At 49.7% G+C, this 24,904-nt stretch overlaps 1 pseudogene; it reads left to right on the top strand.

The window, feature by feature from the left end:
• The window catches only part of LOC117193904, a 28,950-nt pseudogene extending 4,527 nt beyond the window's left edge, over positions 1 to 24,423 (top strand).
• Positions 24,424 to 24,904: the final 481 nt, after the last annotated feature.

Genomic DNA, 24,904 nt, shown 5'->3' with positions numbered 1-24,904 from the left:
GGATTCACTGGTATGTGGAAGTTGGCTGGACACAGGGTTATTAGTGGAGTAAATCTACGACCTGCCGCTATACAGAAGCATATTAGTGAATACATTCGCCCGTATCCCTTGGAAATTGACAGGTACCTTGGGTAGCTTTGGTTCAGTTGTCGCCGGAGTCAGCTAGAAGAATCAAAATTATTTTTTGTTGCCGCTCAACTCGAATCGGGGTTATTAGGTTGCCTCCGTCTTTTGTTTCTCTCTCTACTTTCTAGTGATTGGTCTATTCGTGCGCCGATTTATACAGCAGGTTATCGCCGGCCGAACGTGGTACCCCTGGTGCTGGTGCGTTTCTTCGTGCTACGCTTCCGGCCCGGACCGATAATGGCTGCGAAAAAGGTATAGGTCGTAGCACGCAGAGACTATTACAAACTCCCCGTAACCGCTTCGGTAATGTTTCCTCGATGGGCGGCTGACGAACACCGTCGTGATCCTGGTATGGGCACGCGGGCAAGAACGTCGTCCGTCCCTATGTTTAGGCGTTCGCCGCAGACAGGAAGGGGCCTAGAGCTACTACTTGGGTCACGATTGCCGAAGATACCTTTTCTTTATTTCCCCCTTTTTCGCTCTACCACGCATAGTTATTGGCAACCTTTCGGAGGGAAAGGGTTGCATGGTTTCCCCAAAAATCTCTCTATCAAAGATCGTTTTTTTTGCTTTCCCCGTTATTATTGTTTTTTTTGTTAATATTTGTCTGAACTAGATTTATAGGAACGTGCTTAAAGCTAGTTAATATATAGGATAACTTTACAATGCCGGTAGACCGAAGCCCGGATTATAGGATTCAGCCAAAAGAGAGCGAAACCGTTTGCTGTGTATGCACGCAAGAAGTCGAATACCCAGGCCAACTATTAGCTACCAGCTGTAACCATTATTTCCATCACACCTGCTTTAGTGCACGTTCAGGAAATAAGAAAGTCTGTCCAGTGTGCAGAACTGCGCTGAGCAAATCGACCCTTAATTTGGCAGAAGAACTAGAAGCAGCTCAAGCCTCAGGCAGCCAACCAGGGGCAGTTGCAGTGACCAGATCCCGTTCGAAAACACTTAAATCACAGCAAAACCAATTATCCGCAGCCAATATGCAGAGTGGGGTCCGAAGTGTTAGCCAACCCGAAGGGCCTAGTGTGTCCGGTCCAATGGCCGCTCCAGATCGTCCTAGAGGCCAACCGCCAAATTCTGCGGCAGCAGTGGTGTCAGCTTCAGCAGCTCGAACGGGTCTGCCAGCCACGGATGGTAGCTTGCAACAGACCATTGCGGACGCAGTCACAGCCGCACTAGCACAGCACACTCAAATGCTAGCTAACGCTATTGAAGCGGGGTTTCAAAGATTGTCGCTCCAGAATGCAGCTCCAGTTCCAACGGAAAGGGTACACCCAGCCCATAGGCAGTCCTCTCCCGTTAGGTCAAATCAATCCTTTGAGCAACTCTTTAGGTTATCCGCCAGGGAAAACGCAGCATTTCCAAACTCAGCGTCCGAGCGACCGACTAACTTGTCAGCCCCACCCGAGTCGCAGCAATCACATCAGTTGCGCGCGGATCGGATTAGCCAGATAATCGCGAACTGGAAGTTGAGATTCTCAGGGCGCTCCTCTATGTCAATAGATGATTTTTTGTATCGCGTCGAAGCTCTGACCAGCCAGACATTAGATAGCAATTTTGAATTGCTCGCTACGCGAGCAACCTGTTCGAAGGAAGCGCGGGTGAATGGTACTGGAGGTATCATAAAAGCGTACCAAGAGTGCGCTGGATTGATCTCTGTATTGCTTTGAGATCGCAGTTTTCGGACGGCAGAACAGATTTAGAAATCAGAACCGCGATCACCCAGAGGAAGCAGAAAGTCAACGAACCGTTTGACAGTTTTTATGAGGCCATAGTGGCGCTTGCAGACAAGCTCGTGCAGCCGATGACCGAGCAGTCCTTGTTAGAGGTGTTGCGAGCAAATCTGCTCAATGAGATACAACATGAGATTTTATATGTGCCCATACCGAACATTGTGCAGTTGCGACAAGTGGTCCGCAAGCGTGAAAGGTTCATCGAAAATACTGCTAAGCCAATCCGGCCATAGTGGCGCTTGCAGACAAGCTCGTGCAGCCGATGACCGAGCAGTCCTTGTTAGAGGTGTTGCGAGCAAATCTGCTCAATGAGATACAACATGAGATTTTATATGTGCCCATACCGAACATTGTGCAGTTGCGACAAGTGGTCCGCAAGCGTGAAAGGTTCATCGAAAATACTGCTAAGCCAATCCGGGCTACTCGACGATTTGTTCCTCGCAATCAGGTGAACGAAATGTCCATCCAGACAGAAGGTCTGGCAGAAGCCGATTCGGAAGAAGCTGACGCTTTTGATATCGACGCGATGACGCTTTCTTGCTGGAATTGCAAGGCCACCGATATCAAGAGTGCGAAGCAGAGCGTAAAGTATTCTGTTATGGATGTGGTAAGCGGGACACATATAAACCATCGTGCCAAAAATGTAGCTCGTCAAAAAACGAGTTGGCTCGTGCACCGATATCGAGTGCACGCAAGTTAGTGTCGAAGGCAACGAACACGGAGTAACCGGGGCTACGTCAAGCTCACTCCCCCTACCTCCTGACATGATAACGACCACTATGATACCAGTACAGCACGACGATCAGGAAACGACCCCTGCGCCTAGCAAAACTCGAGACCGTAAGCGTAGGAAGCTGTTCCGCACGCAGAGTAAAAATGCGCGCAGAGCATTATTAGCCTCTGTTATTAGTAATATCACTGACCTACGACCCTACGCCAATGTCACTCTGTTTGGCAAGACGATAAGTGGATTAATGGACACAGGCGCCTCAATCAGCTGCCTTGGGGGTAAATTTGCAGAAGAGTTATCTCGAACAAACCCTGAAGTCAAGCCGATGAAGTCAGCCGTGCGAACCGCAGATGGGAAAAAGCAAGTTATTCTAGGTAGGATCTCCACACTCATTTGCTTTCGTGGAAATGCCAAACGAATATGCCTTTATCTTGTACCATCGTTATCGCAGGAGTTATATCTAGGAATAGACTTTTGGAGAAGCTTTAATCTACTGCCGTTATTCTTAATGAGCAAAGCGAATAACAACAGTTTGGCGGCTATAAACTTTGACAACCCGATGCAAATACCTTTGTCGGAATTACAGCAGAAGGAACTAGTAGCGATAGTACAGATGTTCCCTTCGTTTGCCGAAAAAGGATTAGGAAAGACAAACTGGCTTACACATGACATAGAAATTTCCGAGACTCGGCCCATAAAACAACGCCACTACGCAGTGTCGCCTGCAGTCGAAAAATGTATATACGAAGAGTTGGACCGAATGTTAGGCCTTGGGGTGATTGAAGAATCAGATAGCCCGTGGTCTTCCCCGGTAGTAATTGTGCGTAAGCCAGGTAAGGTTCGCCTTTGCCTTGATAGCCGGAAAGTTAACGGAGTAACAGTCAAAAATGCTTACCCTATGCCCCTCATTGATGGCATTTTAAGTAGACTTCCAAAAGCGCAGTTCATTTCAAGCATCGATCTTAAAGATGCTTACTGGCAGATTCCGCTTACTCCAAGGGCTCGGGAGAAGACGGCTTTTGCTGTGCCTGGGAGGCCGCTATATCAATTCACGGTGATGCCGTTTGGTTTATGCAATGCCCCACAGACCATGTCCAAACTGATGGATAAAGTTATCCCACCATCTTTGCGAAATGAGATTTTCATTTATCTCGACGACTTATTGGTGATTTCGGAGTCTTTCGAGAAGCACATGTCCGTGTTGAAAGCGCTGGCCGACCGACTGTCTCAAGCTGGACTGACGATAAACGTAGAGAAGAGCAAATTTTGCCTGAAGGAAGTGAAATACCTGGGCCACGTGATAGGGTATGGGATGATACAAACGGATCCCGAAAAAGTTGCTGCTATTCGGGAGTTTCCAGTGCCACGATCGGTGAAGCAAGTGCGACGATTTTTGGGAACCACTGGATGGTACCATAAATTTATTAAAAACTATGCCGGAATTGCTGCCCCAATATCAGATACACTAAAGCAACGTCGATCGTTTGTATGGACCAACGAAGCGCAAAGGGCGTTTGAAAGTTTAAAAGACCAAATGTGCGAGGCACCAGTCCTACATAGCCCCGACTTTACCATTCCATTTGCCATTCATTGCGATGCCAGCCACACCGGAGTTGGCGGCGTGTTAATGCAAACGGATAGCGATGGTAATGACATCCCAATCGCATTCATGTCTCGCAAGCTGAATCAGTGTCAGCGAAACTATTCAGTCACGGAGAAAGAGTGTTTGGCAGCCATAATGTGTGTGAAGAAGTTTCGAGCTTATGTGGAAGGACACGAGTTCTCCATCCATACCGACCATGCATCATTGAAGTGGCTAATATCACAATCGGACCTAAGTTCTAGATTGGCAAGATGGGCTCTCAAATTGCAGGGGTCCATCTTCAAAATTTTCCACCGCAAAGGTAGCCAAAATGTTGTCCCAGATGCTCTGTCGCGGGTGCACACTGAAGATCTATCGGCATTCAGCTGCGATGGATTGGTAGTCTTGCAATCTGATTGCTTCAAGTCGGCAGAATATTTGGAACTAATTCGAAAAACTAAAGGCAACCAGACACAGATGCCAGACATTAAGGTGATCGATAATCTCATATATCGGCGAGCAGAACACGCGGCTGCTGATCAGATCGCTGACGACCTGTGTTGGAAGCTGTGGGTTCCAACGGAGCTGGTGTCCGATGTACTAAAACAGAGTCACGAACAGTCGCTAGCAGCTCATAGCGGCATTAATAAAACGTTGGAGAGAGTTCGACGTTATTATTATTGGCCAAGTTTAGTAACCGATGTGAGAGCGTTCATAAACAGCTGTTCGGTCTGCAAGTGCACCAAGTACCCGAATCGTTCGTTACGACCCCCATTAGCTCCAGTGAAGGAAACTCAACGAGTGTTTCAGAAGTTGTTTGTGGATTTCCTGGGTCCGTATCCACGAAGCAAATCCGGAAATATCGGTATCTTCGTTGTTTTGGACCATCTTTCAAAATATCCGTTTTTAAAACCCGTAAAGAAATTTACAGCGGAGGCGATAACTCGATTCATGGAAGAGGACCTATTCCATTGCTTCGGGGTACCCGAAGTGGTTGTGTCCGACAATGGAGTACAATTTAAGTCCCATCACTTCAATTCGCTGTTGAAAAAGTACAATGTGCAGCATTTTTATACGGCTGTGTACGCACCTCAAGCCAACGCATCGGAACGCGTTAACAGATCCGTTATTGCCGCCATTAAAGCTTACATCAAGCCAGATCAAACTAATTGGGATGAGCAGCTTAGTTCTATTAGTTGTGCCTTACGATCTAGTCTGCATTCAGCCCTAAACGACAGCCCCTATCGGGTTGCATTTGGACAGCACATGATCACCAATGGAGACACCTATCAGCTCTTACGAAATTTGCAGGTTTTAGAAGATCGTACCGTGAGTTTTGGCCGGGAAGATTCGTTTGATGTGATTCGAAAAACAGCCCAACGAACAATACAAAAACAACACCAACGAAACGAACAGCAGTACAACCTTCGAAGTCGTGAAGTGGCGTTCAAAGTTGGCCAGGAGGTCTACAGACGCAACTTTCAGCAGAGCAATTTCGTTAAAGGTTTCAGCGCAAAACTAGCTCCTACTTTTGTAAAAGCTAGAATAAAACGTAGGCTTGGTCACAGTTATTACGAGTTGGAAGATCCCCAAGGTAGACTTATCGGAAAATACCACGCTAAAGACATAAAGCAGTGACCATCCTAATACAGGTTAACGGTTTTCCTCCAAGCGTCTATCACCCTTTGATGTGATTAACACCAAAGTGTGATCTTGGCCGGGGGGATTTGTAGTGGTCGCTTGTCGGGCGGATAGGAAAGCATATTTGTGTTCTTCGCCTGAAAGTATGCCCGATGGTATTTGTACAATTTATATATTTATGTATATAATATATATATAAATATATTTATATATATTGTATTATTTATACAAGTATATATCACACCTCACCGAGATACTTATTAATTATTAAGTTTAGTCCCCATAGTTAGTGTATAGTTAGGTTGGCTTAATTTCTTGTTGTGGTGTTACATGTTAAATGGTCGTGTGAGGGCTAGCGCCATCTAGGGTTGACATTAAGAATATGCTTAAAAACGAACAAAAAATCTCCCCACCATGTCCATAACCATTCAAGGTGAATGGCGAAGGATCGTGCAAAGGCAGATCCGGAGAACAAAATTTTTGTTGGTCAGTAGATCCGCCCAAATCTTTCTTTCTCCTCGTGGCCGTACAAGCATTCAGTTGCGCGGTGAGAAAAAAAAATAATAAAAATAAAATTAAACCGCCGTAAATAACCGTGGTGTGAAACCAAAGTGCACTCGATCGGGAAAAAAGAACCCAAGAAAGCAGATTGGGCTCTAATCGAAAACGTGAGTACCGGCCTTCGACAGTGCTAGGAGCCTCGAAGTTAGATTTTCCGACTTTTTCTGTAGTTTCCGCTTGGAGGTGAGCAGCACCAACACAAAAAAAAAAAAAAACACCTGGAGAAAGAAGGAATTAGCACCTCAACCCCATCCCCCTATTTTCGCAGTGCCAGTTCCAACCGGGTAAATATGTGCATGGAGTAACTGTTAGAAAAAGTAGCCTGATCAGTATTTTCAAATTCCACATTAGAATCGGCACTTAGTTTGGGAATTATCCAAAAGCTGCATCCCGAGCTTTAAGCTTAAATGTTCCTACCGGGCGGGAAAAAATAGTGCACCACGTGTGTACATAACCTCCCGGCGACCCCTAGTGGTATCGCCTCTCTTGTTCTTCTCGGGATTCGGCCTTACTGTTCCAAACGTTTATTTAAAGTGCAGTGGAGGCCAGCGTTTGTCTTATGTGCACGTTAGTGTCATTATGTAGGCTGAATGAAAACTGTAAGAGATGTGCTCACATACATATGTATACACCGCCCACTGAAAGCCACTGAGGCCAGTAAGATCCCACCGTGACTCGCATTCCCTTGAACCTCGCAGTCCGTTGATATGTCTGTTTTTGTGTAGTTGGATATACTTAGTGTTAATTGTAACATAAAAAAAACCAGAAAAAAAACCCCCCAACACATGGAAAGTTTGAAAATGCATTTGATAAAAGCTTAAAAGTTTGAGCTTAAAAGCGTCCGCTCGGCCGTGTCCCCTCCGCGAGCTTATGCCATGCAGCACGCGCTGTACGATTTTGTTTTTGGTTTGCAGGTAAAAGTTTAATGCACCCACACACAGCCCCACGCCCAGCTACGAAAGATCTTTCGCCGCGGGAACACAAACAAAAACTGAGTGAGCTTTATAATATACCAACAACATTACATTTTATTGCCTCCCAAAATTCCGCGAGCGTGGCAAAAGCTTCGTTCTTTTTTGCTAGAGCTGTTTGTCGGTCGTTGACCTCACACTTTTAAAGTAGTCACAGCTGATTGGCCTTCTGCCTTTACAATACGCTTGGTAGAACGAATAGTATGTCCAACTACTCCCTGAAGCCGATGTGCTGGGACATGTGTACCTATATTGCGCTATAGTATTATCTTTCTATCTAAGGAAAAATCATTAGTTTATATCGCACTATAAAATATCGTATATGCACTTATAACTATTTACACTTATCGTATTTATTTATCTAAATATTCCCTAGTAATAATAGCTATATCTCTTGTGACGCTTTTCGTTCCTCCTTTTGTCCATTTATCCTTGTCTTGGAGTTCTCGGTTAGTGTTTCTTTTTTCTTGTAACATGAATATAGTATCTGAATATAGTTTCTAATAAAATGATTGTTAAGATGAATATGTGCTAGACGTTACCGCATTTGGGGGAACCATGCCGCTCGTGAGCGAAATAGGATGACCAATACCGGACACTCCAGGGATCCTGATATTATTATTGGCTCTTTCAGGATCATGGTAGGGTGGGCGTGGCACAACTCCGGGGCAGCAAAAAAGAGATGTCCGCCGCGGTGGTGGATCCCTACTCCTTCTCTGCACTATCTTTGCCCCACTATACTTTCCGTACCCCTAACGATCCTTTCCTTGTCTGTCCCCCTTCCATTACCAAAAAGAGTACGCGAATTTTAATAAAATAATACCAGCAGGAGCGAAGCAACCTAACTGGAGGGTTACCCCAAAGAACCCATCCCCATTTCCGACCAGAGATCAGCCGTGGAAGCGAGCGCGTACTCCTTCTCAGTTAGCCGACCACCAGCTTCATCGTGCGAAGATTCTCTTCGTTACTCGTTACAGTATATACAGTTCGTACATAGCTGTTCGCTTGCTGGGCTCGGTTCTTGTCGTGTATTTCTCGTGTTACTCTTTGCGATCATCTTCCCGCTAGAGACGTTGGTCTTTCTGCTAACGCTGCCGCTACCATGGAAATTAATGCTGCTAACGAAGTTCCAATGACCAGTGAGCAAAACAGGGTGTCTTTTTTGAAGCTTAAGTCAACGGAATTATGCGAGAAAATGAAAGGGTTAGCTACCGCTTGGCAGAATGAGTCGTCAGACTGTGACTACTACATGCTCGTGGTAAAGCAAGAGCAAGTCGAGAAGTTGATCAGCAAATTTGAGATGTTTCACGGCGAGCTTGAGGAATTGGATCGAAGCGAAATTCACAGTGGTTTGTGTGACATTTTTGAGTCACTTGCAAGCTCGCTGAAGGCGGCGAATATGAGGGAAATGGCTAAGAGTAGCGGCCGCATGCCGTTTCATTCTACCTTGGCTGGAGGAAATACTACGGTTGAGTTTGCCGGCTCGCAATTTCTACCTCACCGTAGACAAGTACCATCCCTGCCTCCTATACAATTGCCGACGTTTAGCGGCGGGTATGCGAACTGGACGGACTTTTATTCAATGTTTGCCACCATCATCGACAGCCATCCGGACTTAACAAACATAGAAAAGCTCCAGCATTTGCGTTCCTGTCTGCGGGATTCGGCATTGGAGACTGTTCGGTCGCTGGAAATCTCAGATGGCAATTATGCTGTGGCATTAGATTTGTTGGAAAACAGATTCAATAATCGGCGATTGGTCTTTCAGGCACACATCAATGAGATCTTGGCGCTCCAGGCTGTGGAACCTGGGTCAGTGGTCATGCTTCGGCAGCTTTCAGACAAGTTCAATTCACATATGCGCGCGCTCCAGGGTTTGGGCACCACTGAGCAGATCGCAGGATGCATCGTCGTGCAGGAAATTCTCCGAAAACTGGATCCAGCGAGCCAAGAGAAGTGGGAGGAACGATTCAACGACCCCGCATTCGCAAACTTAATTCCGTCGTGGGAATCTATGGCCTCGTTCTTGGAGCAGCGATGCAGATCATTGGAGACGATGGACTTTTCTATGGCAAGCTATGCGTTGAGCAATCAGGTGGGCAGAAGTAGAAAGCATAATAATTCTAGGTCCACATTGGTTACAACGAACCAAACCGTAGCACGCTGCGCGCTGTGCAACGATGGTGCTCACGAGGTCCAGCACTGCCAGAAGTTTAAAGCGCTGTCCCCCCCAAATCGCCATAAAGAAGCCAAGCGGCTTACGTTGTGTATAAATTGTCTCAGTGCACCTCGAGCAACTGTCGTACCTGCGGGGGTAGACACCATACCCTCCTTCATTTTGGTAGCCCTGAAGATACCGCAGTCCAAGGGAAATCAGCGCCGTATACTCCATCTCAGTCTGCACTGTCTGAGTCTACGCCGTCTGAGCATACCACTGCGCCCTCTACTTCAGCGGCTACCTCGTCTGCCCTTATTGCCCAAGATCTCAGGAATGGTGTTGTTTTACTTGCCACGGCCACGGTCTTAGTCAAAAATCGTTCCGGAGCTTTAGTTCCCTGCCGAGCGTTGCTGGATTCCGGCTCCCAGTTGCATCTAATAACTTCTCGTTTCGCGAATCAGCTTCAGCTTCGAAAAATGAAATCATCTACTGCAGTCTCGGGAATAGGCGACTCTAGCTTCGTCACGGATGGATTTTCGGTCAACGTTAGCCTGCACTCTCGCTCATCGGATTACTCAACTCTCATCACTGCCATTGTAGCCTCTAGCATAACCGATCGACAGCCAAGCTTTGGAATTGACACTCAAAACTGGAACATTCCATCTAACATACCACTAGCTGATCCGGAGTTTTATAAGCCGCAGCGCGTCGATCTGCTAATTGGCGCAAGTCTGTTTTTCGAGCTCCTGTGTGTTGGTCAGGTCAAGCTACTGCCAGGATTGCCTTAAATTCAGAAAACGCGCTTGGGATGGGTCGTGTCTGGAAGTTGTTCGCAATTAAAAGGTTCCTCGTTGATGGTCTCTCGCGCTCGGGCCGTAGCTGCTGAGGATAATAGTCCAGAGGATCGGCTTGAGGTGCTTCTTCGGAGGTTTTGGGAGGTAGAAAATTGCATTGAACCAATAATAAAGTCTACCAAAAGAAGAGCTAGATTGTGAAGCACACTTTGTGCAGCATTTCCGTCGACTACATAAAGGCGATTATTGTGTTTGGCTGCCAGCAAAATATAATTTGGATCTCCTTGGAGAATCTTACAATCAAGCGCTTCGTAGATTCCTGACCCTTGAGAGAAAGTTAGATCGTCGCCCTGATGTTAAATCTCAGTATGCAGCATTTATAAAGGATTACCTTGATTTAGGCCATATGTCTCAGGTTCCTACCCAGTCAATCAGCAACTGCCGATATTTTTTGCCTCACCATTGCGTCATGAAGGAAGATAGTTCTACGACCAAGCTTCGCGTCGTTTTTGATGGATCCGCTTTAACCTCATCTGGATATTCCCTGAACGACGTTTTAATGGCTGGTCCCGTAATCCAACCCAAACTGTTTCATATTCTTGCTCGATTTCGGTCATACGCCGTTGCGATTACGGGAGATATCTGTAAGATGTATCGTTGTGTAAGAGTCTCGACCGAGGATAGCAACTTGCAGTGTATTCTGTGGAGAAACTCCAGGGAAGAAGACTTGCGTGTGTTTCAATTGGACACCGTTACTTATGGGACGAAGCCTGCCTGCTATCTGTCTGTGCGAGCGATGAATCAGTTGGCAATAGACGAGCAGATGGCATTTCCAGTTGGAGCTGAAATCCTTCGCCGTGACTTCTACGTGGATGACTTGATATCTGGAGCCAGCTCGCAGGAGGAGGCTATCCGGATTAGGGAGCAAACTACTGGAATTTTGTCTAGAGGTCAGTTCAGATTGAGGAAATGGTGTTCGAACGTCCCTGCTGTGCTGGATGGAGTTCCGGAAGAGGACAAGGAAACATTTTTGAAGTTCGACGATGGCAGCTGTGGAGATAATGTTTTTTATCCCCAATCGGCCGACTAATTATTTCGAATTAAACAAAACTCGGCGCAGAAATAAAATTACGATATGTTCTTTAATGCGTGACATCCAAATTGCAAGTGTGGCTTGCCTGCCCTTTACATTGCCGCTCCGATCGCTAAGCGCAGCTTCGCTCGGCCGACGTCGGTAGGCAGACGCAAAGCGGAGATAGCGAAGAGCGAGCTGGCAGAGAGCGTTTAGCAGGGCAAGCAAGCGCAAAGCTTTAACAAACAAATGAGTGACATAGACATAAGTAACAAACAAACTAAGCGGCTGAGGGCCAAGAATTAGGTGCTATTTGGCAAGCAGCTAATCGGCTGGGTTCTGCTCCGAACATTCACCCCCCGTTGGAAGGCACAGGCTTTCAACAGCTCCATCCTGAAGGGGCAGAACCGCTATTTTTCCAACGGCCCTCTTGAAGATGCTTGCTTGGGCGCAGCTGGCGGCTACGCTGGGATGATCGTCGAACGCAGCAATCGGCGCTTCTTTACGAAGGCGGCTTGTCGTGATTACGTCTTGATCATCGGGAACCTCTGTAATTGTATAGAATGGCAGGAAATTTGGCAATGTAGAAATTGTTGAAAGTTGAATTTCATTTAGCGTGGATATGTAGGTTTTTAATATATGGAAAAGTTCGCGCTGCAGTTCCTGATTCTCCGATCGCAGTTTTTCCACTTGCACCTGGCACTCGAGCAGCTGCTTCCTGCATTGCTGCTCTAAGTTTTGGTACTCCAGCGTTGTGGGTCGAAAATCGTCAATAGAGATGCACGAGGAATTTTCAAAAGCGGTTAAAGCTGCACGCTTATTCTCCGAGCTATCAATGCTTCCTGATACTATCCAACCAAGTTTTGTCTCCTGCAATGTTGGCAATTGGGCTGATAGTCGAATCTGTCCGACGCACATTAAATCGAAGAACAAACCAGAACCTATCAACAGATCGATACGTTGGGGCTTGGAGAAATTAGGATCAGCTAGTTTTAGATTATTCGGCATTGGCCAATCCTTTGCGTCTACGCCGAAGTTAGGCTGCATTTCCGTAATTGAGTTGGTGACAATTGCAGCGAAGGAAGCTCGATAGCTTGCGTCCTGGGATTGTACAACTATATGTACAGACTTGCTCGAATGTAGAATGGAATCTCCGATTCCAGAGATGTGAACATAAGACGAGCGATGATCCAACTGCAACTGATCAGCAAGTCTAGATGTTACAAAGTTTGCCTGTGATGCAGAATCCAAAATGGCACGACATAGGATAAGTGCTCCATAACGATCTGTTACATGGACGAGGGCAGTAGGTAGCAACACGTTCTGGCTAGGCTGAGATTTCTGGATCGAGGGGGGAGGGCTAGAACACCCGCTTGCTAGAAGCACAGTCGCGGCCTCTTGCTGGATCGATTCCTCGGCCGGTGAAGAGGAAGATGAAGCACCAGTTCCCGATGGAATGTGGAGTAGCGTGTGATGTTTGGCCTGGCAATGCCTGCAAAGTCCTGACCTGCACCTCTGCAATTCATGGCCTTTGTTGAGGCAGTTCAAGCACAAGCGGCTCTTCATTGCTTCTTTGTATCGTTCAAACGCAGAGAGATTCAGGAATGCCTGACATCTAGATATGTAATGCTCGGAGGAATTGCAATGGTTACATATGGGGTTAGGATGGTCGTTACTGGAGGTGATAAGGGTGACAGGTTTGTCTTCTCCCACCTGTTGACTAGGACTTGTTGCCATGGCTGATCCCAAATTCTCCAGCATCCGACATCTCGCTTCCAAAAATGAGGCCATGCTTGACCACCGAGGCAATCCTGACGTCGGCAAGTTCTCTTCCCATTTCTCCTTTGTTTTGTGGTCCAGTTTCGTGCCTATGATGAAAATCAGCAACCCATCCGAAATCTCCTGCGGGGTCGCCAAGGTCTGAAGTGCACGCAAGTGCGAATTGATTTTGTCGCTGAGCGCGCGCAAGCCGATAGCTGAGCCCTTCTCCACCCCTTGCAGCCCGAAAATAGCCTTGACGTGTGCCTGAAAATGTAACAGTTTATTATCGAATCGCAACATTAGTAAATTCAACGCCTTGTCGTAATTCTCCTCAGAAAGTTCCAAGGAACGAATCGTATCCAGCGCAGCACCATCTAGACATCCACGAAGATATTGGAATTTTTCGATGATTGGTATACGATGGTCTTTGTGCACCATTGTCGAGAACATCGAGTGGAATTCTGGCCAATCCATGTAGTTCCCACCGAATCGCGGAAGCTGCAACTCGGGCATTCGAGAACGGCCTATACTATTATAGGCGAACAACGACGAATTCCCCTCGAGAGTATGCCGAGCCGATTTGCTCTAAGCGAGCTTGAAGTTCTGCCTCATCTAACTCGGCAAGCTCTTCCTTGGTAAGAAAGCGATCCATGGCCTTTAGTTGGCGCGCGATGCACTCGGCCTTGTGCTTGTAGAAATCTACATCACTCGGCATTGCTGCGTTCGCGACATTGGTAGTCTCAGGTGCTGCCATGTTGAGGTTTTAAAAGAGTCTCTCAGCACGACCGAAAAACACACCCTGTATACGTATAAACGTGGGAACCGAAAGCAAAGGGATTACAGCTAATGCCTTTAGCTGGGCGGCTGTGCGAGCTGTCCGATTCCGCTTTGTACTCCGCTTGTGTGTATTTGTGAGTTCGCTGCCCTGCCTACCGCACTGCACTGACCGAATTGTCGCGACAGAGAAATTAATAGCCAGCAATGCGTGTATGTAGGTGTATGTAAGTGTGTTTTAGCACCGAATTGTGCTTAACCGCCGAAAATTTGCTAGGGCTAACGAATGTCGATCGCGAATGATTATTAATTGACACTGCAACTCAGAGATCACGTCGGGGTCACCAAATTTTATGTGGAGATAATGTTTTTTATCCCCAATCGGCCGACTAATTATTTCGAATTAAACAAAACTCGGCGCAGAAATAAAATTACGATATGTTCTTTAATGCGTGACATCCAAATTGCAAGTGTGGCTTGCCTGGCCTTTACATTGCCGCTCCGATCGCTAAGCGCAGCTTCGCTCGGCCGACGTCGGTAGGCAGACGCAAAGCGGAGATAGCGAAGAGCGAGCTGGCAGAGAGCGTTTAGCAGGGCAAGCAAGCGCAAAGCTTTAACAAACAAATGAGTGACATAGACATAAGTAACAAACAAAATAAGCGGCTGAGGGCCAAGAATTAGGTGCTATTTGGCAAGCAGCTAATCGGCTGGGTTCTGCTCCGAACAGCAGCCATGTGACTAAAACTTTAGGACTTGCGTGGGATCCGGTTTCTGATCTACTATTATTTTCGTTCTCGGCCCTTCAATCTTCTTTGAATTCCTGCAGGCGCTCTGTTTTGTCATCCATAGCGCGATTCTACGATCCTCTCGGACTAGCTGGTCCCGTAATTCCTAAATCCAAAATCTTTCTCCAGCGTTTGTGCCAAGAGATGTTGTCCTGGGATGAAAGCCTTCCAGTCGCACTGAACACCGAGTGGCAGGAAATATGCACCAATTTTGGTCAGATTCGTCGACTTGAATTTCCCCGGCTTGTGCTCCTTCCAGACTCTACGCTGGAAATTCACGGAATTTGCGATGCCAGCATCGAGGCTTATGGTGCATGCATTTATGTCGTGTCCAAGGGTCAGCATTTCAGCAGTCACTTACTTTGTGCCAAATCTCGTGTGGCTCCTTTGAAGACACTTACAGTACCAAAGTTGGAGCTTTGTGGAGCGGAGTTGCTGGCTAGGCTCATATCTGAGATAGCTGGAATGAATGTATTCAAGGGAAGGTGTTACTGTTGGTGTGATTCTGCCGTTGCGCTCTCTTGGATTCGGGACGAGCCGTCAAGATTTAATATTTTTGTTGCAAATAGAGTGTCAACGATTCAGGAAATGACCGAAAAAATGGAATGGCGCTATGTTCCCACAGCTTTAAGCCCAGCCGACATTCTGTCTCGAGGGGCTCATCCGACTGAGCTGAATGAGTCACCTCATTGGGCTCATGGTCCTCCATTTCTTTGCGGCTCCTCAGATGACTGGCCACCCACTGTGCTACCTGATAAGCCAGCCCTTGAACTTCGTCGGAAGGCTCTTCTGGTCAAATCGCCCTACATGGACATTATTGCTGATTCCAAGTATGCGAATTCGTTTGCTTCTTTGCAACGCGTTTTCGGATACATTCACAAGTTTTGCAACCGAATTCGGCGCCCCGGACTCACTGTCTCAGACATTGAACATGGAACCCAGGTATTGCTACGACTAGTCCAGCGTACTCAGCTATGGGAGGACATGAAGTCACTGCGGCCAAGGGGAGCAGTCTCCTCATCGAGCTCAATCGCATCGTTATCGCCATTCATGGATTAGTTTGGACTTCTCAGGGTAGATGGTCGACTGAAAAACTCTTCGTTGGATTTTGATGGCCGTCATCCCATCATCTTGCCCAGCAGCCATCCACTGACTCTGGCAATAATCTCCCATTTTCATGAGCGGAATCTGCACGCTGGTCCTCGAGCTTTGCTTGGACTAATTCGATCCCAATATTGGCCTATTGGGGGAGGAAGACGGTAAACAAGGCAGTAAACAAGTGCGTAAGATGCGTTCGACTGAAGCCCAGGGTATTGGAGCATATTATGGCGGATCTTCCAAAGGAGCGGCTCGATAGTTCTCATGCCTTTGAGATCACAGGCGTGGACTTCTGTGTGCCGTTTTTCTACAAACCGGAGGCACGCAACAAGGCTCCAATCAAGTGCTACGTCTGCGTCTTCATTTGTTTCGCTACCAAGACTGTTCATCTGGAGCTTATAAAGGACTTATCCACAGTTGCTTTTCTACATGGACTAAAGCGCTTCATATGTACCAGACGGAAGCCGCGGCAAATTTGGTCAGACAACGCAACCAATTTTGTCGGCGCTAAGAATGAGCTGATGGAATTAAAGCGCCTGGTCCCCAGCGATGACCATCAGAAGGCGCTGCTGGATTTTTGCTTGGTCGAGGCTATAGACTGGTATTTCATTCCTCCGCGCTCCCCTCATTTTGGTGGTCTATGGGAGGCTGCAGTGAAGACGGCCAAGTACCACTTCTACCGTGCGATAGGCAACTCGGTTCTTGGATTTGACGAGCTGCGGACGCTGTTGTGCCGCATCACGGCAGTGATTAATTCAAGACCTTTAGTTTCAATTTCAGAGAGCCCTGCCGATCTAGATGTTCTAACTCCAGCGTATTTCTTGAATGGTGGCCCTCCTGCTTCGTTCGCTGAGCCTGACGTCACGCAGCTAAACTTCGATCGCCTGGACGGCTGGCAGCGCGTTTCGTACCTGCAGCAGCTCTTTTGGTCCCGGTGGAAGGAGGAGTACATAACGTCACTGCAGCAGCGCTCAAAGAGGCGCACTGCGAAGCCTAGTTTAGCAGTCGCAGATTTGGTTCTTGTCAAGGATGAGAATCTTCCTCCCATGAAGTGGCCACTGGCGAGAGTGGTCGAGCTTTTGCCTGGACGAGATGGCGTTGCCCGAGTTGCTGTGCTGAAGACGTCATCTGGAATCACCAAGCGCGCCGTCAACAAGCTGTGCCTGCTGCCCCTTAAAGATGCTGTTGAAAGTCAGGCTTCCAACGGGGGGAGTATGTCGGGGCAAGCAGCTTAAATATTTTACATTATTGCCAGTGGTGCGGCCCAAAGGAAATGCATTTTGGTGTTGTCGTTTCCAATGCCCCCACTGCAAAGATCATTTGCTACCGCATATGCGCATGCAGCGGAATTCTTTCGTCTCCTTATGTCGCAATCTCTCAGACTCGGCTTAACAGCGTCCCCGAGCAGCTCTAACGCTCTCGGGCTATCATACGCTCTCGCTCGCGTCTAAGCTTGCTGAATAGGGCCCGGCAATTTGGCCCGTCAGCCCTTGCATGGGCAGTCTTGAGCTAATCGTCGCAGCTATTAGACTAACATCCTCGCATCAATCGTTCGCCCCAATCATCCCCATATGTACATACGCGATAATTTGGTTTACATATGCAAATAAATTGTGAATTATAAACAGCCTCTCGAGTTTCATTAACTTCAAATTGCAACAGTTGTTAAAAACGCTTAATAGCTTAACAAACTCAAAGTTGAAAGAATTTGTAAATATATACCAGAGGTCCCCCCGTCCCCTCCCCAACATTAATGTAAATAATTAATAAATTGCCAATCTGGGCATCCAGATCCAGAAGTCTGGATCCAAAACATCGTTGCTCAAGCTCTTATAGTCTTTGAGCACTAGGCGCTGAAGGGGACGGACAGACGGACAGACGGACGGACGGACAAACGGACGGACGGACAGACAGACATGGCTAAATCGACTCGGCTATTGATGCTGATCAAGAATATATATACTTTATGGGGTCGGAAACGATTCCTTCTGGACGTTACACACATCCACTTTTACCACAAATCTAATATACCCCAATACTCATTTTGAGTATCGGGTATAATTAAGAGCAAACGGGAAAAAACAAAAGGGGAAGAGGGGCCCATACCCCTTACAGATCGATCGGTTCTCCACACCCGCCTCCGAAAGGGGTTGGGGTGGGGGGGGGGGGGGGGGGGGGAACATGAGACATGCAAAATGAAGGACCCCAAAACAGCAAAAAGGTTGGGCCCATCCGTTCTTTTGTTGCATTTAAAGCCACACACACACACACAAGAGGTCCATCCATTGAGTGTTTTCCAAGTGCGGTTGTGTTTATCACGAGCTCCAAGTTTTCCGGCAAAAAAATCCGAGCCACGCCTGGCAACTGAAAGGAAAGCTGTTAAGAGCAGGTCACTGAAGCACCGGTACGTACTGCTTATGAAATCGGCCCTCGCCGACCACCCGTTCTGTTGCAGGGGCATATCCAGTGCGCTCCGTGCAGGAGGGGGAGAGGGGTGAACTCTTGTTTGGCGCCTTCCGCTATACACATTGTTGGTGGAGTTGTAGCAAAACAATTTTCTCACTAAAATTTTTCTTTCTTTTTCTGTTTACGGTTCTCGCCGGGAGCCTCCCCCTCAGCAGCTGATCACTGAGCTGCCAGTCAGGTGATCGCGCAGGGTGGCAGCTCGGACGGTGTTGCCGGACAGCCTCGTACGGAACAGGGCTGCCGGAGTGCCGGAGCAGAGTTACGCGCCAAACGAAATTTGAAATTTCAAATTAAAATCGACCCAGAATTAACTGGAACATCGAGCAAAGGAATGGAAGAGGACGAAAACCTGGCTTTCATGAAGGGCAGCAAGCTCGCCCGATCGCCAGCAGCTGCGTCAGCTCCAGGAGCAGAGTTACAGAGCATGCACCCGGACGCCCGGGAGACCCCCAAGAGGGTACGGGACCCAGCCAGCCCAGAGAGTTTGCAAAGAAAAACGCCGCCTAAGAGAAGTAAGGCCTGCCAGGAGGCAACCTGCCTCGAAAACCTCCAAGAGCTGGGAAATATCTTGGATGAAGTCCATAGCAGAATGATGGATAAGAATACGCGCCACATCAACATGGCGACGAGAAACATGTTCGTGCGAATGAAGGAGCTTCACACGAGCATCAATGAAGCAAGCCAAGCATCAGCAGCGGGCAGAAGCGCCAGGCAGGAAGGCCTCAACGCCGCAGTCCTGTGCTCAAAATGCTCACAGAGCACCAAGAGCATGAGCATGGACAAAGAGCAGCAGACAACGACAGTCTGGAAGAAGGATGCCGCGGCGCAAACGGAGCCGTGGCGTAAGCTAAGCCAGCCACTGGTGGATCCGGGTCCCCCCCTCCCCCCACGCGATCAAGGCAGTCAAAAGGCGCCAACGCAACCAGGAGGCCGCAGAAGAAAGCCCCGTTGCCGCCACAAGAAGAGGTGGCGACGCCCAGCGTTATGAGCCAGACTAAGAGCCCCGAGATTCCGGTCAGCGGATGGAGGGAGGTGGCCAAGAAGACGAGGGCAGCCAAGAAGCCGGCTAGGAAACCTCACCGCCCGGACGCCGTGGTCGTCTAGGCGAAAGGAAAAACCTACAGCGAGGTGCTGGCCCTGGTTACCCGGAGAGAAGACGGTCAGCTTCAGGACCTGAGTACGAGCGTCAACAAGGTCCGCCGTACCGCAAATGGTAACCTGCTCCTTGAGCTGAACAGAGGCGATAAAGAAAGCGCAACAAGGATTAAGGAGAGCCTCGAATCGGTACTGGATGGAGTAGCGGAGGTACGAGCCCTTTCCGAAGACACGAGGACGAGGGTGCTATCGATCAGCGACCTGGACCCGCTAGTAACCGCGGAGGACCTTGTCAAGTCCTTAGCGGAACAATTTGCCATCAAAGCCGACTCGGTGAATGTGAGAAGCCTACGCCCATCATACCGGGACACCCAGACTGCCGTAATTGGACTGCCGAGCAAGGATGCTCAAGTGGTCCTCGGCAAGGGCAAGGTCAAGGTGGGATGGACGGTATGTAAGATCAAGGAGAAGGACTCGCAGCCTAGGTGCTACAAGTGCTTGGAGATTGGGCACATTGCGCCAAACTGCCATAGTGCGGTGGACCGAACTGGGTGCTGCATTCGCTGCGGCGTCAATGGGCACAAGATAGCAGACTGTCCAAACAAGGCAACCTGCTTCGTCTGCGCTGGGAGAGGCTGAGAGGACAGAGGCCATCAATCGGGAAGCCGGCAGTGGATAGGGGGAAGCTGGATAGCTCAATCTGAATCACTGTAGGGCCGCACAGGACCTGCTCCTGCAGACGGTGAGAGAACTCAAATCGGACCTGGCCATACTCAGCGAGACTGGCAAATCAGGTGACAACGAATCCTGGGCGACCGACAGAACAGGGAAGGCATCCCTGTGGGCATGTGGAGGCGATCCCTGCAAACTCAGCAATGTGCTGGCAGGAGACGGATTTGTGCGCGCGAGAGCTGGCAACCTATGGGTTGCCTGCTACCTAGCGCCCAGTCTACCCCTCGAGTCCTTCGCCCGAATCATTGAGGAACTAGCTTAAGACGCAAGAAACCGCGGGGCAGTCCTAATCGCCGGGGACTTCAACGCGTGGGCACACGAGTGGGGCTGTCAAGTCACCAACGCAAGAGGCCGAATCCTGCTAGAAACTTTAGCATCGCTAGACCTAGCTCTGCTGAACGAGGGCTCACAGCAAACCTTCTGCAGGGGTAGCGCTGGGTCAATCATTGACCTAACGTTCGCGAGCCCTTCGCAGCTGCGCAATGCAAGGTGGCGAATAGGAGACGTGTACACCGGTAGCGACCACGAAGCCATAGTATGCACCATTGGCGAACGCCCCAGACCCAGCAGATCAAGCGCGAGGAGCAAAGCCTACATCGTGGACACGCTCAACACCAGCGCTCTGGCTAGTAGCCTCGAGACGTGGGAGGCCCTCGGGGACACAAGTGCCAACGAATCGGCCAATCAGCTCGCCTTGCGAATGGAGGAGGCCTGTGACAGGAGCATGAGACAGCGGAAGCCATTCATGCGGCACCACGAGCCAATCGTGTGGTGGAACGCCGACATCGACAGGCTCCGGACAACGTGTCTAAGGGCCAGACGAGCTATGCAGAGAGCGCGACGCACGACTCGGTTCGTCACATCGCATGAGGAGTATAGGACCGCCAGGAAGGCACTGAAGCATGCAATTCGGAGCAGCAAGCGGGAATGCTTTCTACAGCTCTGCGACACAGCGGAACAAGACCCCTGGGGCAGGGCTTACAACATCGTTATGAAGCGGCTAAGTGCCGGGAGCAAGGCGCCAACGGACCCCAGCACCCTCGAGGACATAGTGCACACCCTGTTCCCCAACGAGCAACACAGGAGATCACGGGCATCGAAATGATCACGGAAGCGGAGATCCTGGAAGCCGGTAGGAGCCTGCCCAGCAAAAAAGCCCCAGGCACTACAGCCATCCGCCTTCGCCGAGGTCTTCAATAAGTGTCTGCTAGAAGGTACCTTCCCCGATAGGTGGAAGATTCAAAAGCTACTGCTGCTCAACAAGCCAGGGAAACCCCCAGGCGAGCCTTCCTCGTACAGACCAATTTGTCTCCTGGACAACGCGGGGAAGGTATGCGAAAAGCTCATTGCACGTAGGCTCAGCCGTGCCATTGAAGATGCCGGCGGCTTGTCGCCCAACCAGTATGGCTTCCGGAAAGGCAGATCAACCCTGGATGCCATTGGCATAGTCACCAACATAGCGGAGAATGCAATAAGTGGGACTCGCTGGAGAGCGGGCCAAAAGCAGTACTGCCTGCTGGTTACCCTGGATATAAAAAACGCTTTCAACTCTGCGGACTGGGGTAAAACGATGGAAGCCATACGGAGGCTACGGATCCCGGAATACCTCCTGAGAATAGTGGACAGCTACCTCAATGAGAGGGTGCTGCTGTACGAGACGAGCGAAGGGATAATATCATATAGAGTGACTGCTGGAGTCCCGCAGGGGTCGGTGCCAGGGCCGCTCCTGTGGAATACGATGTACGATGGAGTTCTGCGACTGAGCCTTCCCGAGGGCACGACGGTCGACGGGTTTGCCGATGACGTCGCCATCGTAGTGGTAGCCAAGGACCTTGCAGCAGTTGAAACAGCTGCAAACGGGGCAATCCGTGCCGTGGAGACGTGGCTCGCCATAGCGGGATTACAGCTGGCGGCCCACAAGACCGAGGCTGTTCTGATTAGCAGCAGGAAGAAGGTGGAGACGGCCCGAGTGTCGGTCGGCGGACACGACATTACTTCGCAAAGGGCTCTTAAATACCTAGGAGTAATGCTGGACACTAGGCTTTCATTTAGAGAGCACTTGGAGTACGCCAACACAAAGGCCGCACAGACTTGCCGAGCACTCTCGCGAATCCTGCTCAACAACAGGGGGCCAAGGCAAGCAAGGAGGAAGCTGATCACCAGCGTCGTCTCCTCTCAGCTCCCAGCTCAACATGTGTGTGTGTGCTGGGAATCTACGTTGGGGGCTGGGGGGCTGAGCTATGGACTGATAGAGGGGCAAAAGAGGTGCCTTCTAGAGTCCCTCCATTTGTTACACAAATGAATTGCACAAAAATTACTTCTGAGCGTTGTTCCGCCTCAAAAGGACTCGTCCTTCAACATAATAAATGACAAACAAAAGCCGGGCTCTCGTTGCCATTTCAATTCGAATTCATCACAAGATGACTGCCTGCCTGGCCTCTGCTCGAAGAGGGGTTCCACAAAATGTGGCAGCCACTTATCAAATCAATGCAGGGCGCAGCCCCTCTGCAGAGTCCTGAAGCTGGTCCTGGAAATAAATACGTTCATTTAACAGCGAATGCAACTCTCTCCAGAGCAGGGAACGCTAAAGAGCGACAAATTCGCTTTGTGTCACAGCGGAGAAGTCGGAGATGGAGTTGGAGTCGCAGTATTGCTCATACGCCACGTTGCACTTATTTCATTCAACATCGGAGACTGTCTGCGACTGGGGACTGGGGACCGGGGTACACACACACATGCAAGCCCCGGCGTTGACTTAACTTCTCAGGGATTTACGACAACGCTCCATGGAGCTCGAATAACATGGAGAGCTGCAGACTTTACTCCTTCGTCTTCGTCTTAGTCCTCGTTTTTTATTCCCTTTCATTCATCCTGCCCTCCCCTCTCTCACACTATCTTTTTATTAAGTTGAAAATACTTACGCTTACTCGTAAGTTGTAAGCTGACGTTGTCATGTGTGCAACGAGGGCTGCCTGATGCCTGGAGGATAGTTTTAAGCTCCTACATTGAATGCATAATTAGGTGGCAGGACCCTGGCAGGGGGGGGATTACAAAACTGTCGCTAATTAAATCCCAATCTCTTGCAGGGCGTTTGTGGACAACACCCACCTGCAGACGTTGCATTTGAACTACAATCCGCAGCTGGGCGACATACCGATGCGCCTGTTCCAGGGCAATCCCAACATCCTGGAGGTCTACATGCAGAGCAATAGGCTGCAGACGCTCTTCTCCGCCCAGTTCCCGGTGGACCAGCTGCAGAATCTCTATCTGGGGGACAATCCGCTGAAGTGCAACTGCTCGCTGCTGTGGCTCTGGCGCCTCGTCACCGGCAACTTCGAGGGCGTCGATCCACCGCTGGAGCATGCGGCGGGCGGTGCCGTGGCCGCTCTGGCCAAGGAGGCCGGCGACAGGGACGCGGAGGCGGAGGAGGACGATGCCAGCACGGCGGCTGTGGCGGAAGACGGAGTGGCCGCTTTGGCCGCCTACATAGCCGAGCAGCACATCGCCAATGCCCTGCACACCACCGAGCCGAGTGCCTACGAGCTGGCGACCTCCGCCTCGTCCTCGAGCCGCAGATCTGGGTATCTGCGGATGGACCGGCAGCAGATCGGCTGCACCGGCGCACCCGGCGGCAGCTGCTCTCCATGAGCGAGGGCGAGATCACCTGCCCCGCCCACATCGTGACGGTGGTGTGCGCCGTCATCACGTGCCTCCTGGTGGCCATGATCGGGGTGAGCGTCCTCTACTACCTGCGCTTCGTGAAGCGCCGCAGGAAGCTGCTGAACGAGCGCGGGCCCCTGCGCACCAGCAAGAGCATCATCAATGTCCGCGACCGCATCCTGCAGGGCCACCAGCCGCTGGGCATGGGCCTGGGCCTGGGCATGAGCATGACCCTCGGCGGCAGCAACGGGGGCATGGGCATGGCCCTCAACTATCCACACCACGCGCAGACCCTGCAGGCGCACCACCACTACCACCAGGCGATGCCGCTGCAGGCCCATGGCGCCGGCGGGCACGGCGGGCACGGGGTCCACGAGTACCAGCAGACGACGCTGCCGCAGCTGGACAAACTGGAGCTGGAACGGTATCTGGCGGCCCAGACGATTGCCAACGAGTACCGGGCCCTGAAGCCCTGGGAGCTGCCCGTCAAGGAGGCGGACGACGAGCCGGAGCACCTGTACGAGCGGTTCGATCACTAGGAGTATCCCGATACTCAGACCATGAGCCAGCTCAAGCAGGCGGCGGCTCTCTCCTCAGCCGGTGGCTCTCCAGTGCCACAGGCTGTGGCATCCGCTGGCAAGCCGCATGTCGTCTACGTATGACGTGGGCGTGGCCAGGATTTGGATATCGAAATGGAAATGGATATCCAAACACAATTTAGCTCTTTTTTCACTATCTGTCTCTCGCTGTCTCCCTCTCTCATAGTTAATGGCATTCAGCATTCGAATACTCTAGATAGTATCTTAGCGGATAAGCTCTACCTTAAAAGTGAATTTAAACCAGGATTATATAATGATATATAGAGAGATGTAAGGGTACAGTTGTGCTGGGGAATGCAGCAGCGCCCCTCGGTTGGCAACAGACACAACTGTACCCCCACTCGGAGAGATGCATGGGGAGCATATTGTGGCATTGAAAACAACCCAAATGGGGACCAAATAGTCCAGTCCAGTCCAGTCCTGTCCTGTCCATAAGCCAGATCGAGCCACTCTCCATGTATCTTTCCTTCAGTAAAAAACAAAAGAATAAAAATCTAAAGTGACAATATACAAATACATAAAATATAAAGCATTAAAAATAAAATATAAAACAA

Source organism: Drosophila miranda, assembly GCF_003369915.1.
Source record: "Drosophila miranda strain MSH22 chromosome Y unlocalized genomic scaffold, D.miranda_PacBio2.1 Contig_Y2_pilon, whole genome shotgun sequence".
Taxonomy (NCBI): Eukaryota; Metazoa; Arthropoda; class Insecta; order Diptera; family Drosophilidae; genus Drosophila; species Drosophila miranda.
The sequence above is the reverse complement of the archived record's forward strand: the minus strand, read 5'-3'. Positions and strand labels throughout refer to the sequence as shown.